General features: G+C 41.0%; 1 pseudogene; it reads left to right on the top strand.

The window, feature by feature from the left end:
- Window positions 1–682: 682 nt before the first annotated feature.
- On the top strand, window positions 683–25,631 carry LOC136435973 (putative helicase MOV-10; annotated as a pseudogene).
- The last annotated feature ends 332 nt before the right edge of the window (window positions 25,632–25,963 follow it).

Genomic DNA, 25,963 nt, shown 5'->3' with positions numbered 1-25,963 from the left:
TGGACTTTGTTAGACATAAATAGTGCAGATCAGTACTACATTCTGATAACTGATGAGGAAATGCTAGTTTACACTAAAATGAGATAAAATCATTTTGCGAAGGTATGAGGTCGTGGAACTCTAGTTTGCTATACCGTAATATACATGTATAACGGTATTAAAGACAATATCATAACATTACAATAACTTGTTTGTTATCTACGTGAGAATCTACGTTTGTAGTTTCTCACACTACCAGTCCTCCAAGAATAATAGAGTTCAAAGGTTACCAGCTGGAACAGTTTACTTTCTAAAAAAGGGGACACATACGCATGTTTTTTATGAATCGATAACTTTCATTTAGTAGTAATACGTTTTTTAAAAGAATATTATGTATTGATTAAATCATACTATGTATGCATATAGTCCTCTGATCATATAATGACACTGCAGTATTCAATGTAATCACACAAATGTACTTCGATATACTTCAACCCGGAAGTAAAATCAACTCGTCCACGTATTCCCGTGTCCAGGGTAGCTTCATTCATAGAGATAAGCATTGAACGCCCTTTGTGCATCCGGCTCTGGTCACGAGATTGGAACGAAACCAAGACTTTCTATACATTTTCTTGTCCCTTTGCAACCGCACGCTGACTCTAACGCAACTTCTCACCTTCTTGTTGGCGAATCGTTCGCAGAAATGGCTTCTATAAAGGAAGGTGGACAATTTCTTAATTACCTGAAGAAGCACAGAAAAGGGAAGCAAGAGTTTACAAAGCGAGATCTCAAAGAAATCTACGAGGGGGAGTACACGAGATCGAAGCCACAAGGTCGCCCAAAGGGGACCTCTTTTTCGAAGATCCTGTTTTTTTTGTCGTACAGGAACAAGGTACAGGTGGTCGCTAATCGTGGCGGGGATCACAGCATCATCATAGGGTCGGGAGAAGTGCTGCTACTGAGGCCCAAGAATGCTGTGGACCAGCATATGGTGCGGAGGAAGGGGAAAACGTCTGGGGCCGGCGGCGAACCTGAGAAATCTCCCGACAACGTCACCGACCCGGAACTGCAGACGAAAGAGCAGAGACTGCAGATGCTGCTGACTTGGATTAAGACTCACAGGTACTGTAAATGGGAAATGTACCGACGTTAATTTAATTAGTAAAACACTAGAGGCGAGTCAGCCAAAGGCTGCATGGTAGTCCGCAAGGCCATGGCAGTTAGACTGGTCAGTTAGTCAGGCGCTTGAACCCCACAGTGTTACACTACTCCCCCTTTTCTTTTTAATATTCGTCCTCGAATCTCCGGATATCGCGAAATCGATATTACTGTGTGGCACATTTTGCCATTACAAACAGGACCGGCGTGGGAACCAGTGGAACACTATAGGCGAGTAGAAACTTCCCTGGCTCCCGGGATCGCTTGAACCCCACTGTTACAGTAGGGACAAAATGGAGTGTTAAGCCATATATACATGAAGGATTTTACCCTAAAAGGGGAAATGTTCGTGATGGCCATGGTTTCTTTTACGTGCTCGACCTGTGACTCTCCTTAAACACTGACCCCCATGTAACGTCCTGTCCAACCGAAGCTAGCTATAGGTACTAATTTTTACCTGAGTGATGTGAGAAATTCGTGTTTTAAGTGCCTTAATTTTCCAATGTCGGGCATGTCAGGGGATCCGAACTCAGGACCTCTGAGATCTGGGCCAAACACCCTGCCATTACTCCACTCGACGCCACGCCACGCTGTATATTTAGTCATAGTATCGTCGTCTACGTTTTGAGCAGTAGGTGCTTTGTTCTTGCCTGTACTTTGTACCTACACGTCAAGTTTTGCTGGGTTGGGAAAGGTGGGTCAGAGGTCAACAATGACGCATGATTTCATGCGGACTGTGACGTCATGTTTGCTCCACACCTACAGTGCATGCATCACCCAACCCATTCTTGCCACATCTACTGAAAACGAAAACCAAATAACGCTGTCGTTTTCGGAACCGGGAACAGAAGTCGTTGTCATGAAATGATCAAATAAAGGATATTAACAATTAATGTATTCTTCACAATTCTTCATTATTCATGACTGTAGTAAGTCACGGTGATCATTATACAAAAAAGAAAACAATATCTCCAAAAATAGTTTCTACTACTTTTCTCTAAACGTTAAATCGCGGTCGCTTTCAATCACTTCCTAAGGGCCAAAATTGCCAATCTGAAAACATCTTTGGAAAGCTGACACCTTCCACCATCTCACTGGCTACTACCCACAGGGCTGAATCGCAAGGGTCTGGAGGCAAACATTTCGGCGCCAAGGTGACCTCAATACGACAATAGCCCCAGGTGCGGCCATTGAACTGTACGGTTATGAACCACTCACACCGGGAAGAACCCCTACTCTTTTCGATAAGTGTTGTGGGATTTTTAACGTGCTCGAGGTTACCCCCCATCCAAAAATATCACCGAGTGCTTGTGCTTGTTTGCGGTCAGCATAACTACGTATTCTTAAGGACGGCCGGATGGATTGTGATGATATTTTAAATTAGTATGTGGGTAGATCTTGGGAAGAAGAAGGTCGAGGTCAAGTTTGGTACCCTGGTGTATTACCTTGGTATTGCAGTTAGTTAAAGGTGTGCATAACCATGTATAGATTATAATGAAAGCTCATCTGTGTTGGTAGTAATCATAATACAATGCTAAACTTTCTTCCAACACTAAAGTATTCACGGATCGAATTTTCGACGACCACTGTCGCCTTCTTCAGGATCAATAATGACCAACACTGCCGAACGTAAACTCGCGAGAGTTACGGACACGTGACTCTATTGACACATGTCACTGCGGATACGTGACGTCAGCAATTGGTCAAACGTGCCAGGAAGTTTATAACGCCCACTGTCTCTGTTGAGTGACGACTGGAGTGCCCTGATATATATGGCCTCCTTTATAAACTTCCTGGCACGTTTGACCAATTGCTGACGTCACGTATCCGCAGTGACATGTGTCAATAGAGTCACGTGTCCGTAACTCTCGCGAGTTTACGTTCGGCAGTGTTGGTCATTATTGATCCTGAAGAAGGCGACAGTGGTCGTCGAAAATTCGATCCGTGAATACTTTAGTGTTGGAAGAAAGTTTAGCATTGTATTATGTATAGATTATGTAAACATGTAAGTCATTTGCATAATTGAAATATTTCGTGGAGGTTTGAGGTCTCCGAACTCATCCTCTCGATGCCTTTGTCCGAGGACAGATCCCGATTCCAATCTGTCCTAGGAGAGACTCCGATTCCAGTCTGCCCTATGGAAATCCTCGATTGATATTGTCCTGCATCCCAATCCCTACTGTGACATACATCTTTGTTAACGAACTCGCTCAGTGCAGGGCTGTAGGCGGCCACTCATCGAACTGCACTGAACTAGTTGTTACTGTAGCAGCATCTCTTCACCCTATGTCAGAAACATCAATGCTCAAGACAAGCATGACTTCACTGACCCATTAGGAGAAGCAGGGGTTACGAAGGCTGCTCGGGTAATTCCCTACCCCATTTAGACCGGAATGTTTTGATCCACTCACATCGTGGCATGCCCCTACTCTTTTCCCAAAGATCAGGTGGGTTCTTTCACGTGCTCAAGGTGTAACTCTCCTCAGACACGGGACCTCCATCAGTTAACGTCCTATCCGAGGGACGTCCCTAGACAAAGCTATTCATTCCTTCCGTTTTTTTTCTTCTTTTTACCATGTTTAGAGATATCCTGATTGAGGACAAGTGCGATGTGGAGGTGGTGTGTAACGAGGACGCTGCGGAAGGACACATCAAAATCGCCGTCAAGCGGAAGGAGCACTTCTCTACCGCCATCACCGTAAGGAACTCAGGGTCTCAAGACGTGCTGCTCAGCCGCTGTGAAATGCTGTGGAAGAAAGCCGTCTTCACCTTGAGCGACAACGGCAAGGTCACGGACGGTCTTGGAAAACAACGGCTGCAGCCAGGTAACGGACTATAGCCGTCTTTACTTTTGTTTGCTTGTTTATTTATTGTATTAGTTTGAATTTTCATACTAGCTTTTACCAGGCTCCACGGGACGCTGGAAAAATTGTAGAAATTGGCCAAATAGACGAATAACATACCAGAGAAGTTAGTCCACTATAGTAGTTACAGTTTGCTACCTCTATGGAATATTGGACCCACTCTCCGTATATAGCCGACTCTCTCAGCATACTATATAGCTATAATCATTCTATTTGGCAAAATTCTACTATTTTTCCAGCCATCCGCGTGGCCTGGTAGAGGCTAATTGCATACCAGGTTTGCACCAATCTGAACATCCGGACAGATTTAATTGACCCGCTTACAACGGGGAAGACCCCTACTCTTTTCGACAAGCGTGATGTGTTCTCAAATACGTGGCCTCTAGTTAACGTCCTATCCAAGGGACGTCCCTAACCAATTTTCACCTGAGTAAAGTAATGAGATTCGTGTTAAGTGCCTTTACATTTGCTACAAAGAGAAATGAATGATATACGACGATGTCTGGATTGTTTTACTTTTCTCGGTAAGGTGACGAGTACCATATATCTGTCTCTGTGCGGCCCATACGGGGATACGGTCGCCATTTCGTCCCTGTCGTCCTGCAATTCCGTCGCCATGACGACGGCCGGACGTTCTACATCGCGCGATTCCTGTCTGTGGAGGTGGCGGACGATCTCACCAGGTCCCTCGGGCCGACAAGTCCCTACAGACCGCCGCCGAAGGCTGCTCGCGTCCGGCAGGGGACCAAGGTTGTGGAGGGGCAGCCACCAGATATGTAAGTTATAACGTGAAAATTACAAAACAATGTCCCTCTATATCGGGAAATTAAGTTAGTTAAAATCCTCCCACACCATAAGGTGTATAGGGCGGTGCCCATCTCCGTTTCATAGCCCTGGGCCACAATGTGGTGCAATCACTGCAGCAGGGGGCTAGTCCACTGGCAGTGGAGTGTGTTTAACTTCCATACCGTTTCAGAAGTATGCACCATTTTCATAAAGTCTTCAGTATGACTCAATGCGCCTCTAGGTGTCCTACCCGGGGCTTGAACCCGGGCCGTCTGGTCCAAGTAATTTGAACCAGATGTGGCTAGTAACAGAAGCACAGACCACTACACCACAGGGACAGCACTATCTAATTCTAAAGTAGATATAAGATATTACTTGTGATGTGTCCGATGTTTTTTTGTTTGAAAATTGAAAAAGAACTCTTCATCAGTTCCTATTGTTATGCCTTTCCACACTTTACCAAACAACCTCCCTGTATACCTTTCTTTCTGGGCTTTTTTCTCACTAAACATTGTAGAACACTCTCTGTTCCCGTACCAATCTCTAGTATGAATGGCATTCCTAACTAAGACTTGCACACTCTGCTTGTATTTCTATGTACCCTCCACAATTCATAAAACACAGATGATATTTGTTATTTTGTCCATCAGGGCCAAAGCAGACGGCCTGAAGATGGCAGCGCTAGATTCGTACCCCATTCCCAGCAGCCTGCGCATGCAGATTAACAGGGGAGACGATCTAAGGTCCGATAGTTATATGCATATGTTTATACATTCTATTTCCAATCGTCCAGTTAACCATGACGAAAGAACCGAATTGTTTAATCAAATTACCACGAAAGACCCCTACTTGTACACATTCAGGGATGAACAAAAAGCTCTTGAAAACACAGAACCAACAAATTCTAGAAAAAGTGGGACTTTCCGTCTTCCATTGCCTCCAAAAAAAAGAAGTCAAACGCAGCTTCTTTAGATATAACCAATAGTTGTATTTAGTATTAGTAGCCTATTGTTACAACAAAGTCAGTCACAGTTCACTGACACATGCACTTGTATGTTTTTCCCTATGTTTAACCATGTGGTTGTAATTAGCCAACGGGCATGCACTTGCAATAAAACTTCTTTTTGTAATATTTTTGTATTGTGAAGCCAGTATAATCACCCTTCGGCGTGACCCATTAGCTTCTATATCGCCAGTATTGTATGCGTATAATGTACTGCCGTTCCATGGAACACCCCAGCTTCGCAGCACCTGTTACACATAACCTTTGCAAATCTGACTCTGAGTAACTTCTAGTTAAGAAGATGGTTCAACCACTTAAACTATGCATTAGTTACGATGAGTTCCAGATGGCTGTAGTTCTAAGGAAAAGAAGGGATTTTCGAACTGGCCCCACGATACTGTGTTGTTACTATATCAACAATAATCCTGTGATGATAAGTCTGTTATTTGTAACCGTTTGATTGTTTCTCTTTCTTTTCTGAGTTGCAATTCTGTAATTACAATTAATTAGCTGTCTACACGTCCATCACTTTGTTTTCATTACAATCCATTTTCTATCATTCTTTTGCTGCGATACTGTTAGTGACGCCGTCCGTGGGCCGTTGTGCTTTTCCGACTACGCCGCCATCTTTGGCACGCTGCTTCACATAGAGGAGGTTCAGATGGAGGTGGATATCCGGAGGTACGACATGAGGGGTGTGGTCATGAGGAGGGAGAACAGACTCATGAGTCTGGAGGTGAGTACAGAACGTTTCACATAGTCATAGAGGAGGTACAGATGGAGGTGGATATCAGGAGGTACGACATGAGGGGCGTGGTCATGAGGAGGGAGAACAGGCTCATGAGTCTAGAGGTGAGTACAAAACGTTTCACATAGTCATAGAGGAGGTACAGATGGGGGTGGATATCAGGAGGTACGACATGAGGGGCGTGGTCATGAGGAGGGAGAACAGGCTCATGAGTCTAGAGGTGAGTACAAAACGTTTCACATAGTCATAGAGGAGGTACAGATGGAGGTGGATATCAGGAGGTACGACATGAGGGGCGTGGTCATGAGGAGGGAGAACAGGCTCATGAGTCTGGAGGTGAGTACAGAACGTTTCACATAGAGGAGGTACAGATGGAGGTGGACATCCGGAGGAACGGCATGAGGGGCGTGGTCATGAGGAGGGAGAACAGGCTCATGAGTCTAGAGGTGAGTACAGAACGTTTCACATAGAGTAGGTACAGATGGAGGTGGATATCAGGAGGTACGACATGAGGGGCGTGGTCATGAGGAGGGAGAACAGGCTCATGAGTCTGGAGGTGAGTACAGAACGTTTCACATGATAGTTAAAGTGATGTTGAACCAGTTTAGTTCAATGAGCTCAATGATCTGCTCTTCCAATGGTCGTGACAGAGAAGACAGACGCTATTCACAGTACTTACAGTTTCATTGTACTGGGTAAATTCCCCTAGATGCTTTCGAAAATGAACAGTGTACCACGGCTTAAGGACTGCAATCATTTTCAATAGCGTGCATCAAACTGACGACCTCTAGGTCCAGAAGCGGTTGACATATTCCGCTAAACTGTGCACGCAACGTAGCATTCACGTGACGTCATCGTTGTGTCCGCCTCCATGTTGGAGTCCCTATTTGCATTTCATTTTCAGTGATGCATGGCTCATACTTTTTGGACATCTTCTTCTGACCCATAAAAAGAATCACAATACTAATTTCATTTTGATAATAACCTTTCATGTAAATTCATGCCATAATTATCGGGCCGTGTACAGGCATACAGGTACATAAGTAGTAGTGAAGTGCATATAATGACAGGACTTCTAATACTTATCCAAAATATAGGTTCTAAAACTACTCTAATACATAATATATAGGGCTTGTGACTTTTCGTCTCCTGGTGATTTTAGATATATCGGTTGAGATTTGTAATGAGTAAATGATACAAGGACAAGGACAAAGTTGCAAAACTTATTTCAACAGTGCCACTGAACATAAGTATGTACAGCAAAAAAGATACCATATTGTAGCATAGATAAGAATAAAAGGTGTGCGCCGAATGGGTGTGTTTGAAACAGAATGGTAACCAAACTGTGCTCTTTCTTCACCCATGTTCTTGAAGGTACCGGGCCTGGCGGAGAACCGTCCGTCCGTGCTGAAGGGAGACCACCTGTTCGTGCTGGTGCGGTTCGGGGACCGGCCGGGCGACGTCCGCTACAAGGGCTACGTGCACCACGTGGAGATGCTGAGCGTCAAGATTGGATTCGGTCAAAAGTAAGGGCCCTATCACACTTGTGCATATATTCAAGTACGCGTGAGTTGCGCATTAACATTTTTTTAGTTTAAGTAAAGTTTGCGGGTAAAAGTTGTTTTCTACTTTGACCCACCGTTGTTCAGCCTAGTGATCGAACCTAAGAAATCACTTTTTCGGCTGCAAACTTAGCCTAAATCAAACACATGTTAATACGCAACTCATGCGGACTTATAGATACGCACAAGTGTGACAGGGGCTTAATTAAGCTTATTTTTTCCCTTTTTGTTCTTTTAGCATGCAGGTGGTTACGAGAAGCTGATATACCTATTCCATCGTACCCTCCGTTGTTATGGTGAAATCCAATAGATGAATAAATGAAATGAATATTTACCCTAACCAAAAGACATAGAGTACCGGACAGCTCATCAGTTCAATTACCAATCAGCACCATGGACAGCATCAACACCAGGCTAAATATATTCCTGTCAAATTGTCAATAAGCACTAATTAGTGGAATTGTGACGTTTCCTATTGTGAAATTATTCACATTTGTGATTATGATTTGTGATAGACATCATGAAATAAGTCTTCTTGAACACTAGTGTTGCTTAGCTGTTGTTTATGTTCACTTCAGACCCGTGACCTCAATCAATGGTCGTAGGGGCTTCATGACAGCGTGATCCGTGACCATTTTGTTCTGTTCCAACACAGCTTATAGAATTTATACTTGCAAGCAAACAAAAACGCAACACATTGCACAATACAAGGCAATCATATACGGCAGACTTTACCCAAGTATCATGCCGCTTTGCGATCCTTCTCGTCGCACAGATGAAAACGGCATTACTATGGGATATAGGAGGTTCTTTGTACACAACCAGGTACAGTTCTCACCTGCTAACGTTTCGATGTCTATCAGACACCTTCTTCAGAGCTTCTGACTGGAGTGCTGTTTCGCACCGCTATAAGTAGCCGATGTAGGTGGCGCTTTTGCGGTGAGAACACTGTCCCATATGCGGCTGAGTGGCTGAGTGGCTGTATGGCAACGCTGAATTGTTAATATCAAGAATCGCAGGAACAGATACTGTCAGTAATTTGTTCATCCTTCCTGATCACTTAGATTTTATAGCTAGGGCAACTTATTTTTGCCATTTTTTTCCTTTTATTTGCACACTTGCATAAGTTTTGGGGTTCGAATTGCAGAGGATGTCATAGATATAGTCAAATCAATATACCCATTGAGTTGTTTGTAGAGATTTTTGAGTGATGCAAAAGTGGATATTGCTTTGAGAAAAAGTCTTAACTGTGCCGTATGTTTCAAAGGTTGTTGGACAACTTCATCCAGGGCATGAAGTTCGACGTGCAGTTCACGTTTAACCGCCTGCCACTGAAACTGCAGCACCGCTCCCTGCAGCTGATGCGCTCCAGGCTGTCGCTAGGGGGCGTCCTGTTCCCGGACGAGGGTCATCTTCAAACGCTCCGCACATCACGTGACCAGGATATACCGCTCAAGTACGGCGACAAATGGTTTTCAAAATTCAAAATTGAATGCACTATCTTGAATATACAGATGAATAAGTTAATCCTAGGACTCAGTAACCTAGTACCTAAGAATTCGTTTAACAGTGACGGGAGACGGTATATACTTTCTGGCACCGTTGACCTTTGCTGTAGTCACGTGTCCGTATGGTCAGGTTCTCTTAGTATTGAGTTATCAACGATTCTAGTGTAACAGCAGTAGTTTGGTAAGTCAAAGTTATCTATACTTCGGAAATAAGTATTGTCATCTATGCAGGTTTTATAATCGGAAACTGGAAGATAACGAAGAGTAGAACCGGGCGGTGAGGTGCATTGTGGGCGGAAGTTCCCGCCCCGCCCCTTACCTGGTGTTCGGCCCACCTGGGACGGGGAAGACCGTGACTCTGGTGGAGGCCATTAAACAGGTACGTCATGACGTCATCACACTTGATCGACCAAATGAAATAGACGTAAAAAACGATGAGCAAACTGACGATTGACACTAAATAGATACCGAGAAGATCGACAAAATTCTTACAACAGAAATTCACCACGTGAAGAACGGTAACCAACACTTTTATGAATGAAGCTTAAGCTAATTATGATAATAGAAAATAGAATATAGGAAAATGACAATAGAACATGAAAGATGAATACAGGAAACTGACAATAGATGATATGAAAATGGAATCCTTTTCCTAAAGTTTTGTATCTTGATTTCTTCTAATTTCTTAGGCAATCAAATTTCAAACTTTCTTTTCAACTCAAGTCTACCACATTTTCAACTGATTTTTCGGCCTTTTTGGAGTGTCTGTGAATTTGATTACGTTACCTACCAAAACAGCAAATATCTATATTTACCTTCGCGGAAGGAAAACGTAATGGTTTGCTCCCTTTCTTCCTCTTTTTCTACCGGTCCAAACAAATGAGGTCAATGACCTGGACCAGATACCATGTGGTGTTAGATTTCATAATGTAGCAAGTGGTAGGACAAAGCTGGAGGGGCTGATCACCATATATATGAATGTGTCCGGGCAAGAATAATCAAAGCAGTATTTTGTTAGGCTAGACTAACCTCCGCCAGGCCATCCTACGGGCGTGTTGGTCATAGAATTCGGCAGAAAAATTAATGATAACCCAGTAGAGTTCACATTGAAGATCCATTTCGCCCGCGAATGAATCCCTGCGATGGCCAAACTGCTCTGAATATTATCCCTATATGGTTAGACTGGTAGAAACTAAGGCTAGACCATGATGTGTTTGCTTGCAAAATATTTAATGTTATATTCATAGTCACCTCTGTATCCTGCCAGGTGTACACAGTGCACACCAAAAGCGTGATCCTGGCCTGCGCGCCGTCTAACAGCGCGGCGGACCTGCTGGCCCAGCGCCTCATCACCACCACTCAGCTTAAACCGCAGCTCTTCAGGATGAACGCCGCCTCGCGGATCTGGAGGGACGTGCCGCAGGATCTCAAGGTTCGGTAACCTGGCGTCCAGTCTATCGTGGTTTTACCGGGCTCTGTTCGGGGCAGAAGGGGCTTTTCGCCGCCCGTGTAATCTTTGGCACCCGGTAACGTTGGTAGTATTACGCGGTCGGAGTTGATTGGCCATCCACGACTCCTACTACCGCGTAAAATTACTACCGGTTGTCAAAGCTTACCCTGGCGGCGGAGAGTTCATTCTGTCCCGAAGGGAGCTCAACCAATCTACGCAAAATGTAATTATATTCATATAATTGCAATAAAATATAGAAAACTTTTCCGCATATTATGTTAAACGAACTGCTTTTTCAGAATGTTTAAAAGCTGTGTAACCGTGAAAGAAATTAACTTTGGTGAATTTAGTCGAGAACAACGCAATCATTTCTGCATGGTTCTTGCAATATTGTTAAGAACCTTTTTAGACATTCCTTAGATACTGATGTAAATCCAAGTCTTTCCTTGTTATATCGGATCTTGGAAACCCAAAACTCATAAGACATAACGTTCAGTCATTCAGTTGACGAAACAAATGCCAGTGAAAAGCATTCTTTGATTTTTTTGCGTTTCGGCGCATGCGCGCCGGAACGCATTGTCCTGGCTTTTACCTTCAAGCAAGGAGGAAGGAACCAGGGAAGCTTGGTTCAACACTGTGTCGCACACAATAAGACCTTATATGGCAATACGTTCTCAAATCCTTGTATAGCCGTTGCCTTATATGGCAAGAGAGCACGAAAATGCAGGCAGGCTAGATTTGCATGTGACACAGGACGGCGACCGCATGTAACTGCTACAACTGTTCGGAAATATCATTGCATTGTGGTTTCGGACTTTGATATCCTGAAAAATGACCATATTACATCTATTCCACAAGATTGCAGAAGAAAAAAAATGATTTCGTCAAGAAAACGACCAAAAATCGGCATAAATGATACCATATAATGAGGTTATAGCATTACGTCCAGAGTGAATAGTCACGTACCGCAGCTTGGCCGATCTGGCAACGCAATGCACTTCGGACCCAGAAGATCCGGGTTCGTCTCCGTGCATGGATTTTTTTTTTCTTTTTAGATATTGAATATCAAAAATATATATTGATATTATATTAATCTATCAATATCATATTTATGAATATCATTTTTTTTCATTAATAAATAAAGAAATATTTTATATTTGTTATTTTTAAATATTCATTTAATATATACAAGGCCTTTGTCTTATGAACAGGACTTCATAGATTCCAAACCCGGCATTCGAATTTTTCTGTTCATTGTAATGGAAAATACCGTGCAGCGGCTCCTATGCGCGGTAAGATGATTCTTGCAAAACACTCGCCACTGAACTTCTATCCCCGATGTAAACAGAGGCTCTTGATGTTGTTTGCAAAACAGCGATTCTTTGTTACAGTAGCAAATGCTCCATTGTTCAGTATCGACTTCATTCAGACAACACGGACGTGGAAAGTGGCGCCCCTCGGCACAAAACTATGGGAATTTTCATGAATTTTAGCAAAATTACCCAGGAAAATAAGGAAGAAATGTTGTAAATGCGGAAACCAGAATAATACGGATGAGGTAGCTGTTGATTTGTTTGACATTTGGTAGTCATTTTAGATAGAACCTTAGCTGTTATGAACTTCTATTTCACTTAATTACCATAGTGCTGATGATTCAATGGTGCTTTTTCAAATTTTATGTTTTATTGCGTGCCATGTACATAATTACATTGATAGCTTTTATAATGAGCCTATTATACATTTTACAAATAAGTACAAGTTGTAGGCCAAGACCAGCTTTTTCAAAAGCACTTAAGTTAAGTGACGTAACTTCAAAATTGCTTTCCCCAATCTGCCTTTCTCTATTAAAACAGTACTCATTTCCCAAAATGACAATTTTTCTTATAGACTGAACAGCCCTTGAGTGACTTCCTCTGGCAGATTTTACTTCAAGTAAAGGGAAAAGACAATTCACACTTATAAACGTAGCCGAAACGCCAGCTTTTTTTAAAAGCTCTTGTTTCTCTCATTTGCTGCAGGAATCGAAGTGCTGTAACTACGACCCATCCTCGGACCAGATGTACTACCCCAGCCTGGAGGAGCTGGTTCAGAAGTACCGCATCATTGTCACTACATTAGTCACAGCCGGCAGGTACACACTCTGTTTAACATGTAATATCAGTAATCCACTCTCTAGGCGATGCATGGTACTTTTTCATTGGCTGATATTGTAATACGAATTCGTCTGCGTTTTAATCCACGTGTTCCGGGACGTGGCACTACTCTAAAACTAGCATCTATCCATTTATCATTATACTATAGCCTCGCCTACAATGAGTAGACTAGCACACTTGTCTTTACAAGCTCATTTTCATCCCGTACTAAATAGTCTTTTTAAAGTTAGATTAGTCTCATAAGATGCCTGTTGTTGTAGCAGAAGATGCCACACGTTGTGCCTTGTGCAATTGTTGTGTAATAAAGTCTACGTAATGTATTTCATATCTCCAGGCTTGCCTCGGCAAACTTTCCACCCGGTCACTTCACCCACATCTTCATTGACGAGTCCGGACACGCCGTGGAGCCGGAAGCCGTCATTCCGGTATCCGGTCTGCTGTCTCCGGAATTGGGTGGGCAATTGGTACTGGCTGGAGACCCTAAAAACAGCTCGGTCCCGTGCTCAGGTCTCCTGTTGCAATTGAGCATGGTCTTGGTAGGAGTCTTTTGAGTTCTCATTACACTGTAGTAATTTGTTTCTTCCGTCAGTTATAAGTCTGTATCACAGAATGGTGCCAACGATGTAATTACAAAGCTTTAACTCAGGTCATTTGTCGACACATTCTAAATTCCCCAGCTGTTTGTAACTTGCACGCATACAATGCATTCCTCCTAATGGCTGACATGGCTATCTGACTAAAAAACTAAACCTGGCATGTCACCTACCTGGCGCAGTCAACCACCTCTAGTCACAAGCCACATTAACAGTTAATCAACTGCCATACCCAACTAGGACCACTTTTTGCGATCCCCATTGCCTTTTGGGCATTCATACGACACACAACATCCACCAAGATTGATTGACAGTGGCACCCAGCCCAGCAGCCACCTTTTTAATTGAGAATTTCTGCAGGCGTCGTCATTGTATACCATTGATTTCAGTAGGATTAAGAACTATATTTTCTGATACACACTGTAATCTCCATAACAATAATACCATGTTAGAGATAGATGTGATTGAACGACAATGTGTCAATAAAACCATTTTTTGCATCTGGCGAACCAACCCGTTTGTCTGGAGCAACCACTCCTCAGCAACCATTTTCCGGAGTGGTTGCTGAGACCAGGTTTGACTGTAATTCTATAGGCATGTCCCTGTTGGAGCGGCTGATGACCCAGTGTCCCCTGTACCAGCGCGGTCCTGACGGACAGTACGACTCACGTGTGCTGACCAAACTGGTCCGGAACTACCGGTCCCATCCCGCCATCTTGGAGAAACCAAACAGCATGTTCTACGACAGTGAACTGGAGGTAAGGCCCCGTTTCCACTAGACGGCGACCGTACATCGACCAAAATTGGATTTGTGTAACTCTAGGATTCATTATTAGAATATGATGAAAGACGTAAATACATAAATATATGATTTAAAACACAACAGAAAATTTGAAGGTTAAACATCGCATTGCGATCTTTATCTATGACATTCGTTGAGCGATCAAACAAATCTTTGGTCGAATGTGGTCGCAGCTAGCTTTTAACGGAAAAGGGGTGTAAGAAAAAGTGTGTGGATGTTGACTGTGTACACTATCTAGGGCTCGAAATTCATTTTTGGATATAGGTGCATTGGTGCAAAGCATAATTACAACGTCAAATACTCGAACTTCATTCTGTAATTCTATATCTAACTTCAAAATTTCAGACAAGTAATACATAAAAAAGTACAACAAAAGGTTACATTGCTCTTTCTGATACTAGCATCTCAAGAATATAGTGTTCTGTATATCAGTGTACAATTATAGTACCGTTACCGAAAATATCTAGGTGCACTGGTGCACCCACAGCTCCAATTTTGGATGTACACATGCGCACATGCACCCACTATTTCGAGCCCTTCTATTGTTGTCTTGGTTGTTTATTTTATGAAGTACCTGTGTGTTATGTTGTGTGTCTTTTCTGTGTCTCTTTTTGCTTACTAAAGCTGAAAACAATGAGTATTTTCCTTTCAAAAACAGGTGCACGCTGACCAGTTGATTCGCGAGTCGTTCTGCCAGTGGGAGGAGCTACCGAAGAAGAACTTCCCGGTGATCTTCCACGGGGTGGAAGGGGTGGACGAGCGGGAGGGAAGCAGTCCGTCCTTCTTCAACGTACTGGAGGTGGCCGCCGTGGTGGACTACGTGGAGAAGCTGCTGCAGAAGCGAGGCGGAATCCGGGTCAAGGAGGATCACATCGGCATCATCTCACCGTATCGTAGACAGGTAATTTATCTTCAAGACCCTAGCCTGTGTTTACACAAGCTCTCGGGCGGAGGTTAATGACCCCTGGCGGATACAGGGGCCTACCGCTAAGAAGCGCGATTTTGTCAGGCTATTCAGGACCCTACAGCGGGCTGAAAAAAAGAAATGGCCATATGTAGAGAATGTTTTGACAGAGAAGCTAGCCTACTATGTCCGAGGCGTATTGAACTCCCATAGCTTTCCAACTACTCCTCTGGCTGAGTGTTCTCCCTATTGAGCCAATTTCTACTATTTTCTCAGCCCGCAGATGGGTCTGGTGGAGACTACGTCAAGAGGGTAGAATTTGTAAGAAGTGTTTGAGAAGATTCAAGATGGCGGCGCTTGGGTGAGACGTGTTGTGGATGTGTGGCTGAGAATTTTGCTATTTTCCGCTTTTTTTCTGCTGTTTTGCGTGTCTACTCTACTGTTCGCTTGTGTTCAGCCATCGGAGAACTTTCTGAATGCGGAAGCAGGTTCGGAAACGCCCAAGGAAGAACAGCAGCGAGCAAAAGAGCCCAGTCTCAACGCCCGAAGTGCAGAGGTCTGAGCGCCCCCCTCCCACACCCCCGAAGATGGCGGGCGGCGTGGATCCGAGTTTGGACAACATTTCACCAGAATTGCGGCCGTTGGTTCAGCTGTTATCATCCCAGAACAAGTCTCTGCATGATGAAGTGATGGCGGAGTTCAAGTCGGTCCGAACCGAGTTGTCAGAGCAGATACAAACGGTGACTTTTAAGCTGGAGAAAATGGCGACCGAGGTGAGTGGACTTAGAGACAAAACCCACGTTTTGGAAGAAACTGTCAACTACCAAAGCAAAGACATTGAGGAGTTGCAGCAAGCCTTACATGCCGAGAAACGGGAACGTATTTGCGCTACACTTGTTGCTGAAAGATACTCTATGAAACCGGATATTATTATCCGTGGCTTACCGTACCGTAGAGAGGAACACCCTGATCAAGTTGTGTACAGTTTTCTGTCGACCGCACTCGGTATAAATAACTTGACATCACCCCTAGTAGCAGTCCACCGACTCTCTCCCTCGACACAAAACCAACCCAACCCACCCATGCTGGTGCGACTGGTGAGTTTACTTGACAGGGAACTGATCCTGAATTCGTGGAGGAAACTCGCAGCTGACAAGAAGAGAGGATTCGCAGTACATGAACACCTACCGAAACCTGTCCAGCAGGCACGGTCCAGACTGATGCAAGACAGAGACAACGAGATCACCAAAGCCAAGGCTGAGAACAAGGAGGTGAGAGCCTTCATCCGAGTACCACCTAGAGACACATGTGCCTTACTCATTGTAAATGGAAAGACTCTCAAAAAGGTGGACGGTGTTGACATTTTGCTCCACACTACAGAACATACAACAGTTAAGCAAGTTTACTAGTACATGTAGTCTTGAGACAATGGCACAGTTATTATTATGTCACAGCTATTGTTGTTACTGTTGACAGCCCAATTACTACAGCAAATATTTAAAAGTGATATTGATTTGTGTATTGTCTGAGCTGACAGTGTACTAGGAAGAGTCACTGACACAGTTATTATCAGGTGACAGTTATTGTTGTTGACATCTTAATCACTACAACAAAGAGATATTGTATTGTGTATTTGTTGAGCTGACAACTTTTGAATACATATCATGCTCTACTGCACGTTTATGTTATAAACTTATCTAGGGAGATGTAACACTATATTTTTGTACATGAAAGATGGATTTTCTCTTTTTGCTCATGGATCAAATGATATATTGTACTGTGACGATGTTTATATTGACACATGAAGTGCAAAAAGTATTGTAATATTGAGTGCATAACAAGACATAATGTAAAGACAGTATAGAAATTTTTGAATGTATTATAAAATAAAATGTTATCGCCATCCATCCTGTCTTTTTTGGGGATGAGTGAAGGATTGATTGATTGAGAAATGATTTTGTTTTTCCTTTATTAATGCAATGCTGTTCCCTTTTGATTTATATACTGTTTAACTTATTTATGAGTTTAACTTATGAGTTTATCATTGATTGTATTATTTTTGGGCACTCTCCATTATGGTTTGGTTGAAATGATCATTGAATTTTTGTTCATTAATTTGGTTACTTTGTTATGTTTTGGTTGAAATGCTTATTGAACATTTATTGTTTTGTTTTGGTTACACTCCCTATGTTATGTTTTGTTTGAAATTATTATTTTGGTGTATGTGTGTGCATGTTATCCTAATATATAGATATATAATTAAGGAAAAGTATGTATAACTTTGAACCTAAGCCACACACACAAGTACATGCTGCCGAATCAGAATAAGCTCAGGGCAGTTGTGACCCTGTATTTATGTTTTGTTTTTGTGCACCATCCAGCCTTATTGTTTTCCAATTATGTTAACCTTGGTTCTTTAGTTGTGTTTGTTTATACTAGTGCAGACATCATTTCTCCATGCCCTCACATCCCAGATGACTACAGTATCTTCCCCATCTTGCGTGACCCATTCCAGAAGACATGACTCAGGTAGAACTACAAATCTCAAGTTATAATTGTAATGGCCTTTGTGACTCTGTAAAACGTAGGGGGGTATTCACTTGGTTGAAGGACAAACCATATCATATTATTTGCTTACAAGAAACTCATTCTTCATTTCCTGTAGAAAAGAGATGGCAAAGTGAGTGGGGAGGAACCATGCTTTTTTCCCATGGAACCTCCAGTCAAAGGGGTACAGCCATACTGTTTAGAAATAACATTAATCCCAATATTCACCAAACCAAAGTTGATAGTAATGGGAGATGGCTTATTGTTGATTTGTCCATAGATGATTTTAGATTTTGTATTGTGAATATTTATGCGCCAAACCAAGATTCCCCAGATTTCTTCTCTGACTTATCTATAGAATTAGACAATTTTGCTGATAGTACTGAAAATCTGATTATCACTGGAGACTTCAACACAGTACAAAACCCCTTTTTAGATAGATTCTCATCAAACCACACTTACCACCCCAAAGCTTATGAATCTATTTCAGAATTGAAAAGTAAATTTGACCTACATGACATTTGGAGATTCAGAAACCCTAATACAATTAGATATACATGGCGCCGTAGACGCCAGGCCAGCAGAATCGACTATTTTCTTGCGAGTTTTTCCCTAATCAATAGAGTTAATAAATGTGTCATAGCGGATAGTTTTAGATCTGACCACAAGTTGATTGCTTTATCATTTGTTATTGCAGAGTTTCCCAGGGGAAAAGGGTATTGGAAATTTAATCTGTCTTTGCTTGAAGATAAATCCTTTCACCAGAAAACTGTAAAAGTTATGAATGAATTTTTTAAGATCAATCAGGGAACAGCAGACCCACATGTTGTTTGGGATACTGCAAAATGTTTTTTTAGGGGACATTGTATTAAATTTAGTAGTTGGAAGAATAAACAATATCTATGTAGAGAGAAAAAGTTAATGGATGATATCAACACATTACAAAGTAAAATTGATAATTTGCCCTCCCCCCCTGAATCTCTTTTGAATGACTTAGATGAAAAACAAAAACAATTAGAATTACTGTACAATCAAAGGGTTCAAGGAATAATAATAAGATCAAGAGCTCGCTGGATGGAGCTAGGGGATAGATGTACTAAATATTTTTTGAATTTGATACATAGAAATTACACTAGAAAAAATATTCAGAAATTGAAAATATCAGATAATACATTTACCCATGACCCCAAAGAAATTCTAGAAAAGCAAAGAGAATTTTACTCTTCACTTTATTCTTTTGATGAGCCTCCCACACCCCTAACCCCCAGTAACACAGAGCATTTTTTCCCAACACAATATGATAAACGACTGACAAATGAACAGCAGTGGGCCTGTGAGGGTCAAATTACAGATGAAGAATTACTTAAAGCCATTAATTCATTCTCAAATGCAAAATCGCCTGGAGAAGATGGTATTCCGGTGGAAGTATACCAACATTTTTACTCTATATTTAAAAACCCCATGCTTAATTGTTTCAACTATTCACTTTCACAAGGTTTTATGTCTAATACTCAAAAGCAAGGACTAATTTCTTTACTATTAAAGGAGGGGAAAGATGGTCAACATAAAGATCCCACTATTTTGGATAACTGGAGACCATTAACACTGCTCTGCTGTGATACCAGAATTTTATCAAAATGTTTAGCCCTTAGAGTAAGAACAGTTATTACTGATATAATTCACAAAGACCAGACAGGATTTGTAAAAGGGAGATTCATCGGGGATAACATAAGACGAATATTAGATTTGATAGATTATTATGAAAAAGAAGAAAAACCTGGCCTGATTTTCGTGTCTGATTTTAAGAAGGCTTTTGACACCATACGATGGGATTTTATTATTAAAGCACTGGAATTTTTTAATTTTGGCCCCCAGTTTATTTCATGGGTTAAAACGCTATATACTAACATCACAAGTTCAGTTTTAAATAATGGATATATATCACAGCCTTTCACATTACACCGTGGGGTCAGACAAGGTTGTCCTCTTAGTCCATATTTATTTATCATTGCAGTTGAAATGCTAGCTATACGAATTCGCTCTAATCAAAATCTTACTGGTCTTTCTACCTTGGGAAAATTTACAAAAATATCACAATATGCAGATGACACAAATTTCCCCTTTGACCCCAATTTAAAATCGTTTTATGCTCTTCTTGATGACTTAGAAAATTTTTCATTGATATCTGGCCTTTCTTTAAACTTTGAAAAATGTAAAGTTGTCAGAATTGGGACTTTAAAGAATAGTAATTTCAGATTGCCCACCCATCTACCTATTCAATGGGTAGATGGAGAGGTTGACATCTTGGGCGTACATATTCCAAAAGACTTAGAAAATATTGTGGACTTAAATTTTGAGCCTCGCTTAACTAAAATAGATAGGCTTTTATATCCATGGAAAGGAAAGATTTTGTCTTTGCTTGGAAAAATTACAATTATTAATTCCTTAATAGTCCCTCAATTTACACATCTCTTTCAGATTCTCCCAAATCCAGATAAATCTTTTTTTAAACGATATGAAAGGAAATTTTTTTCATTTATCTGGAATAATGGGCCAGAAAGAATAAGCAGGAAAACATTATACAACTCAATTGAAAATGGTGGACTAAATCTTAAGAATTTATACGCTTTTTCTCTTACTATTAAATGTTCGTGGATCCCTAAATTGTATTTTAATGAAGATATGTTAACTGCATGGTTATTGAGAATGCATTTATCAGTGGGTGGTAACCTATTTCCTTTCCTTCAACTCAATTCTGTAGAACACTTTAGATTGAATCCATTTTTAAAAGATATACTTACTGCTTGGTATAAATATCAGTACAAGATCCCCACTGATCCTGCTGAAATTAAGCAACAACTGTTATTTATGAATGATAATATATTGATTGGTGGAAAACCTGTGCTGTTTAAGGCTTTTGTAAATAGAGGTATTGTGTTTATTAATGATATATTGAATGCAAATGGTTCTTTGATGTCTTATGTTGAATTTTGTGCCAAGTATGGTCCAGTTTGTGATAACCTGCATTATATACAACTCATAGCTGCTATTCCAAGAAAATGGAAGTCTAATTTGAATGGTAGCCCCCCACTTTGTGTTTGTAGACCTGAACAATATGACAGTACTTGGCTCAATCAGACAAAGATTAATAGAAATATGTATAGATTTTTTTTGACATCCTTTAAATTAACAGATGTCCCACACAATGTGCAATTATCATGGCTGTACCTCTTTGACACTCCAATCCCCTGGAAACAAGTTTTTACCTCCATAGTAAGATGTACCATTGACCCAACTTCTAGATTGTTCCAATATAAACTTATTCATAAAATTCTGCCTACCAATAGGCTTTTATATATTTGGAAGTGTGTAGATAGCCCCTTATGCTCCCTTTGTCATCTCGAAGAAGAAACATACACTCATGTCTTCTGGGATTGTATCGGTGTAGTCTCTTTTTGGAACGAAATCAAAATTTGGTATAGCAATAATACAGGACAGAATTTGAATTTGAACCCCTTCAATGTTATATTTGGTAATTTATCCTCCGAAAATTGTCTCGAAAATCTTATTATTCTATTGGCCAAAAGACATATATTTCAAAGCAGAGGCAAATCATATTTAAATTTTCAGACATTCATTAAGTACGTTAATTTATTCTACCAATTAGAATATATAATCGCAGCAAGGAGGGGAAGACAAGGGAAACACCTTGGTAAATGGAACACTTTATGTAATACTATGATGTCTCAAGATTGATTTGCTGGATGGTGCTCTATGTACAGTTGTATTATTTTGACTAATAAAAAAAAAAAAAAAAAAAGAAGTGTTTGAGGTTCTGTATCATAATAATTGCTTCTCTGCATATGTACATAATTTCGTGATTTTTATCTTGCAAAATATCTATCTCATCCCGCGATATTCTCCAAGTAGAGATAACCGCCGTGGGGCTAGTGGAAGCCGCGAGTTTGTCTCCCTCTACGAAAGAAATTGCGGCTAATGCTATAGCCCTTTTACCGTAATATCTGCTTGAAGAAAATGGAAGCCCCGGTGTACTGAATATAATTTTACTCACTACTCAGCCTAACTGCTAGCTGTAGTGCGGAGTACATTTAGTTAAAATGTAAAGGTAGGTACAAGCACACCAACAGCCTTTTAGAGGCCGTAGGGGCAGCGGGTTTTATCCGATCCACTATGCCGAAAGCATGGTATTAGAACACTACCAAAAATGTGTTTTCTTAGTTTTCTTGTTGCTTCTTATACACAGGAAAAAATTCTTAAAAGAAGATAACTTTCTGTGTTTAAGAAAACCATTTTGTCCACGAGTTAAGATTTTTTTTCTTAAGTAATTTTTTCTTAGAAAATTTGTCTTTAAGCAAGGTAATCCAAGAAACAGGAGAAGAAAAATCTTATATTTTCTCAACATAACGAGAAAAATAATCTTGAAGTTCATAAAACCAAGAAATTTAGACTTGGATTTCTAGATATTCTTAATGGTTAAAGACTTGCTGAGAAATAGTTTCTGAACTTAATAGAATTAGGAAAGTGTTCCTTGTTATGAGAATTTCCATGGAAAAGATTAGACAAATTCTTCAATTTTTCTTTCTTATTCATTCTTGAAATTCTTAATATAAGAAAAGTTGTCCACGAGTTAAGAAAAAACAAGAAAACAAGAAAAGCAAGAAAAAAATTTTTTGGGCAGTGAAGGCGAAGCCAAACCCTCTCCTTCCACCGCCTTTTACCTCCCCAACCGAAGTCAGGTACCCATTTGTACACCTGGGTGGAGTAAAGAAAGTCGTATAAAGTGCCTTTTTAGCCATCAATGCCAGGAATCGAACCCATGACGTTTTGAGCTTGTATCCACTAGCCCAGCCACTGGACCATTCAACGCCACGAAGTACAGATATAACCAGTCATTCTTGCACTAGAGAAGGTTGCAGTAGTCACTACCGAAGTGTAGGCAGGTAAATATGACCTGGTTGTGTGCAAGGAACTGTTTTGGAACGAATAAATATTTCTGTTATTTCACCAGGTTCAGAAGATCCGACAGGCCCTGAAACTGAGACATCGCGGTGAGATCAAGGTGGGTTCTGTTGAGGAGTTCCAGGGACAGGAGAGGCTGGTCATCATCGTCTCCACCGTCAGGAGCACCCGGCAGGAGTACCTCAAGATGGACAAGGACTACAACTTGGGATTCCTCAACAATCCCAAGGTAAACTTCTAGATTTAGTTTAACATTTAGAATGGCGTGAAATTTTTCTTTGATGATTACTCCAAAAATTGGTGTACCTCATTTTTACTACAGACTGCAACCGCTGATTGACATTTGACAGGTCCTTTCGATGGATTATAAACCTTTTTTTTATTGGGAATCATTTTCCAATTATAAGATAAATGGTCATACAAATCCAATTTTGGTCGCTTAATGGTTTCGAATGTGTCGTTTTATCACCATTTGCTCTTTTTTTTCAAAGTTTTCTGTAAGTCAACGAATGTCGAGATTTGGTTCGTCTGGTTGCTATCTTGATGTTCTGATAGTGACAGAGTGGGATTCTCTGTTGTTCTGTTTCTAAAAAGCAAACACTGATGCTAGCGCTGCAGCATATACATAAAGTTCTCATTCTCAAGTTCTTATAATACATTTTATACCTTAATCCAGCGTTTCAATGTGGCCATCACAAGAGCCAAAGCCCTGCTGATCGTGGTGGGAAACCCGTACACCTTAACTCGCGATGGCAACTGGAGAAGGTACGTGGGCAGTAGAGGTTGTTTAAACCCACGTGACTATGACGTAATTATTGGCAGCCATGTTGGATAGCTTAACTTTTAAGTGCCCTTGTGAACCTGACTTTTTAGATTTGCAATGAGATTCACGTTATCATACATATCCATAGGTTCGATTCGTTGAGTGTTGACGTTATAAAGCAAATACCCTCTTGCTGTATGTTCTCTTAGTCATATCAACATTTTCGGAGATACTGATGAATAGGGGGTTGTAGTTCAATGCTGTCTACAGGACTCTGGCCGGTACGAAAATCTTTAAGCTACATATACCCTAAATTTCATTTTTATCTTATTCTGATCGCATCTATTTATCTATTGAGGATTAGGCGAAAGTCTTGGAAGGAACCCTCACTTCATAAAAATAAATACAAATATAACATATTTACATCGAGTAAGAATACAGTTCAACATTACAGATACAAGATGAATACGGAAAACAATCAACAGGAAACAAGACGAGTTTGTTGACCATCAATGACAAAAACTGACTACCTGACTGTACCATCCAAAAAAGTATTACAATGTCGAAAATATTATAGTTTTGTAAGTATGAAAAGGAAGTGGATCCTCGTAGCAGTATAGAGCGTAGTGTACTGCCATCATGTTGCTTAAGGGCTTCAATGTTGGAAAGAAATGGCATCCTAAACTAGTCTAATCAAATTTACCTTTACCCCACCTTCTTATCTATAGCTTCCTGACGTTTTGTAAAGAGAAGGGCGGTGTTCATCCCGAAGGGTGCGACCTTCCAAGTGAGAGAGACGACGTTGAGGACATGCTTCAGCGACTCGACGCTTTGAACATCGACGGTAAGTTTATTGAATGTGACTGTTATTTGTTACTGTTATAGGCAGATATTAGTTTCGTACATGTTTGACAACTGTTATGGCAGGAAATCTGTAAAATGTGGTGTGTAGGAGCAAACTGTTTATTTCATATATTTGTGTCGTTTCTTACCTTAATTATCTTTTAATTGTTATAGGTTTTATGTTGTGTGTATTGTGTGTGTGTGTGTGTGTGTGTGTGTGTATGTGTGTATGTGTGTGTGTGTGTGTGTGTGTGTGTGTGTGTGTGTGTGTGTGTGTGTGTGTGTGTGTGTGTGTTTCCTTGGGCGGGATATATATGTAAAATGAATGATAGAAATAGGATAATGTAAACCTGCCATTCAGCGGTATTATGTTTCGTAGACCACAGCTTACTTTGTCAAAAAACTGAGGTACAACAATAGTACAGACCTGTGCCTAAACTTCTGTACCGGTAACTGTATCTGTATCTAATGTTGAGTTTTGGTACTCATCCCTAAACTGGCGAACATGTCTTCTTTTCCGACCCCCAAAGTGACTCCCCATGGGGACGAGGTAGACTACCAACCCCCAGAGGATCCGGAGTGGCGACGGGGCGAGTAATGACGTCACATTCGGCAGGTCCCAGCCTCACAAAATCACACTTCTACCAGTCATTCCACTGATGCCTACAACTTACAAGCTCCATGGCCAACACCTCTACGTTAGGAGAATTGGGAACATCCTGATAATAATCTTTATTGCATATTCATGTCCAAATGGCTAAATGCACAGACCCACACGCGGTCTAATGGATGATAAAGTACTATATAACACAATATACTAGAATGTTCAAAACACTATTGTAAATCTATATGCACAATACAGATTTATGTGTACGTGCTAACATGGACCATTTAGCATGAAAGCTCATCTGAGTTGGTAATTTGCATTATGGAAAAATGTTTAACTGTTCTCCAAATAAAGAAATCGGAATTGCAATTTCTGACTTAATCATTCAGTCTTCGTCTTCAGCTCTCTGACCTAATCGCCCTGGACACGTGACTTGTCGATCGCACGTGTGACCCCACCAATAGGTCAAATGTTGTTGAAAGTCTATATCACCCCCGTCCCTGTTGAGACAAATGGCCTCCTTTGGTCCTTCTTTTTTCATAATCACTCAAGTATTGTCAGAGAAATGTCTGTTACGGTGCTATTGTTGGTTGTGATCACTGGTTTCTATTTTAATTTTCCATTTTCTATATAATATATACAATATACAGAATATCGGCGAAAGCGGATGGGCGGATGCCGAAATTCGGGCGTCCGAAGTGCGCCGAACGAAT

Source organism: Branchiostoma lanceolatum, chromosome 5 (assembly GCF_035083965.1).
Source record: "Branchiostoma lanceolatum isolate klBraLanc5 chromosome 5, klBraLanc5.hap2, whole genome shotgun sequence".
Lineage (NCBI taxonomy): Eukaryota > Metazoa > Chordata > Leptocardii > Amphioxiformes > Branchiostomatidae > Branchiostoma > Branchiostoma lanceolatum.
The sequence above is the reverse complement of the archived record's forward strand: the minus strand, read 5'-3'. Positions and strand labels throughout refer to the sequence as shown.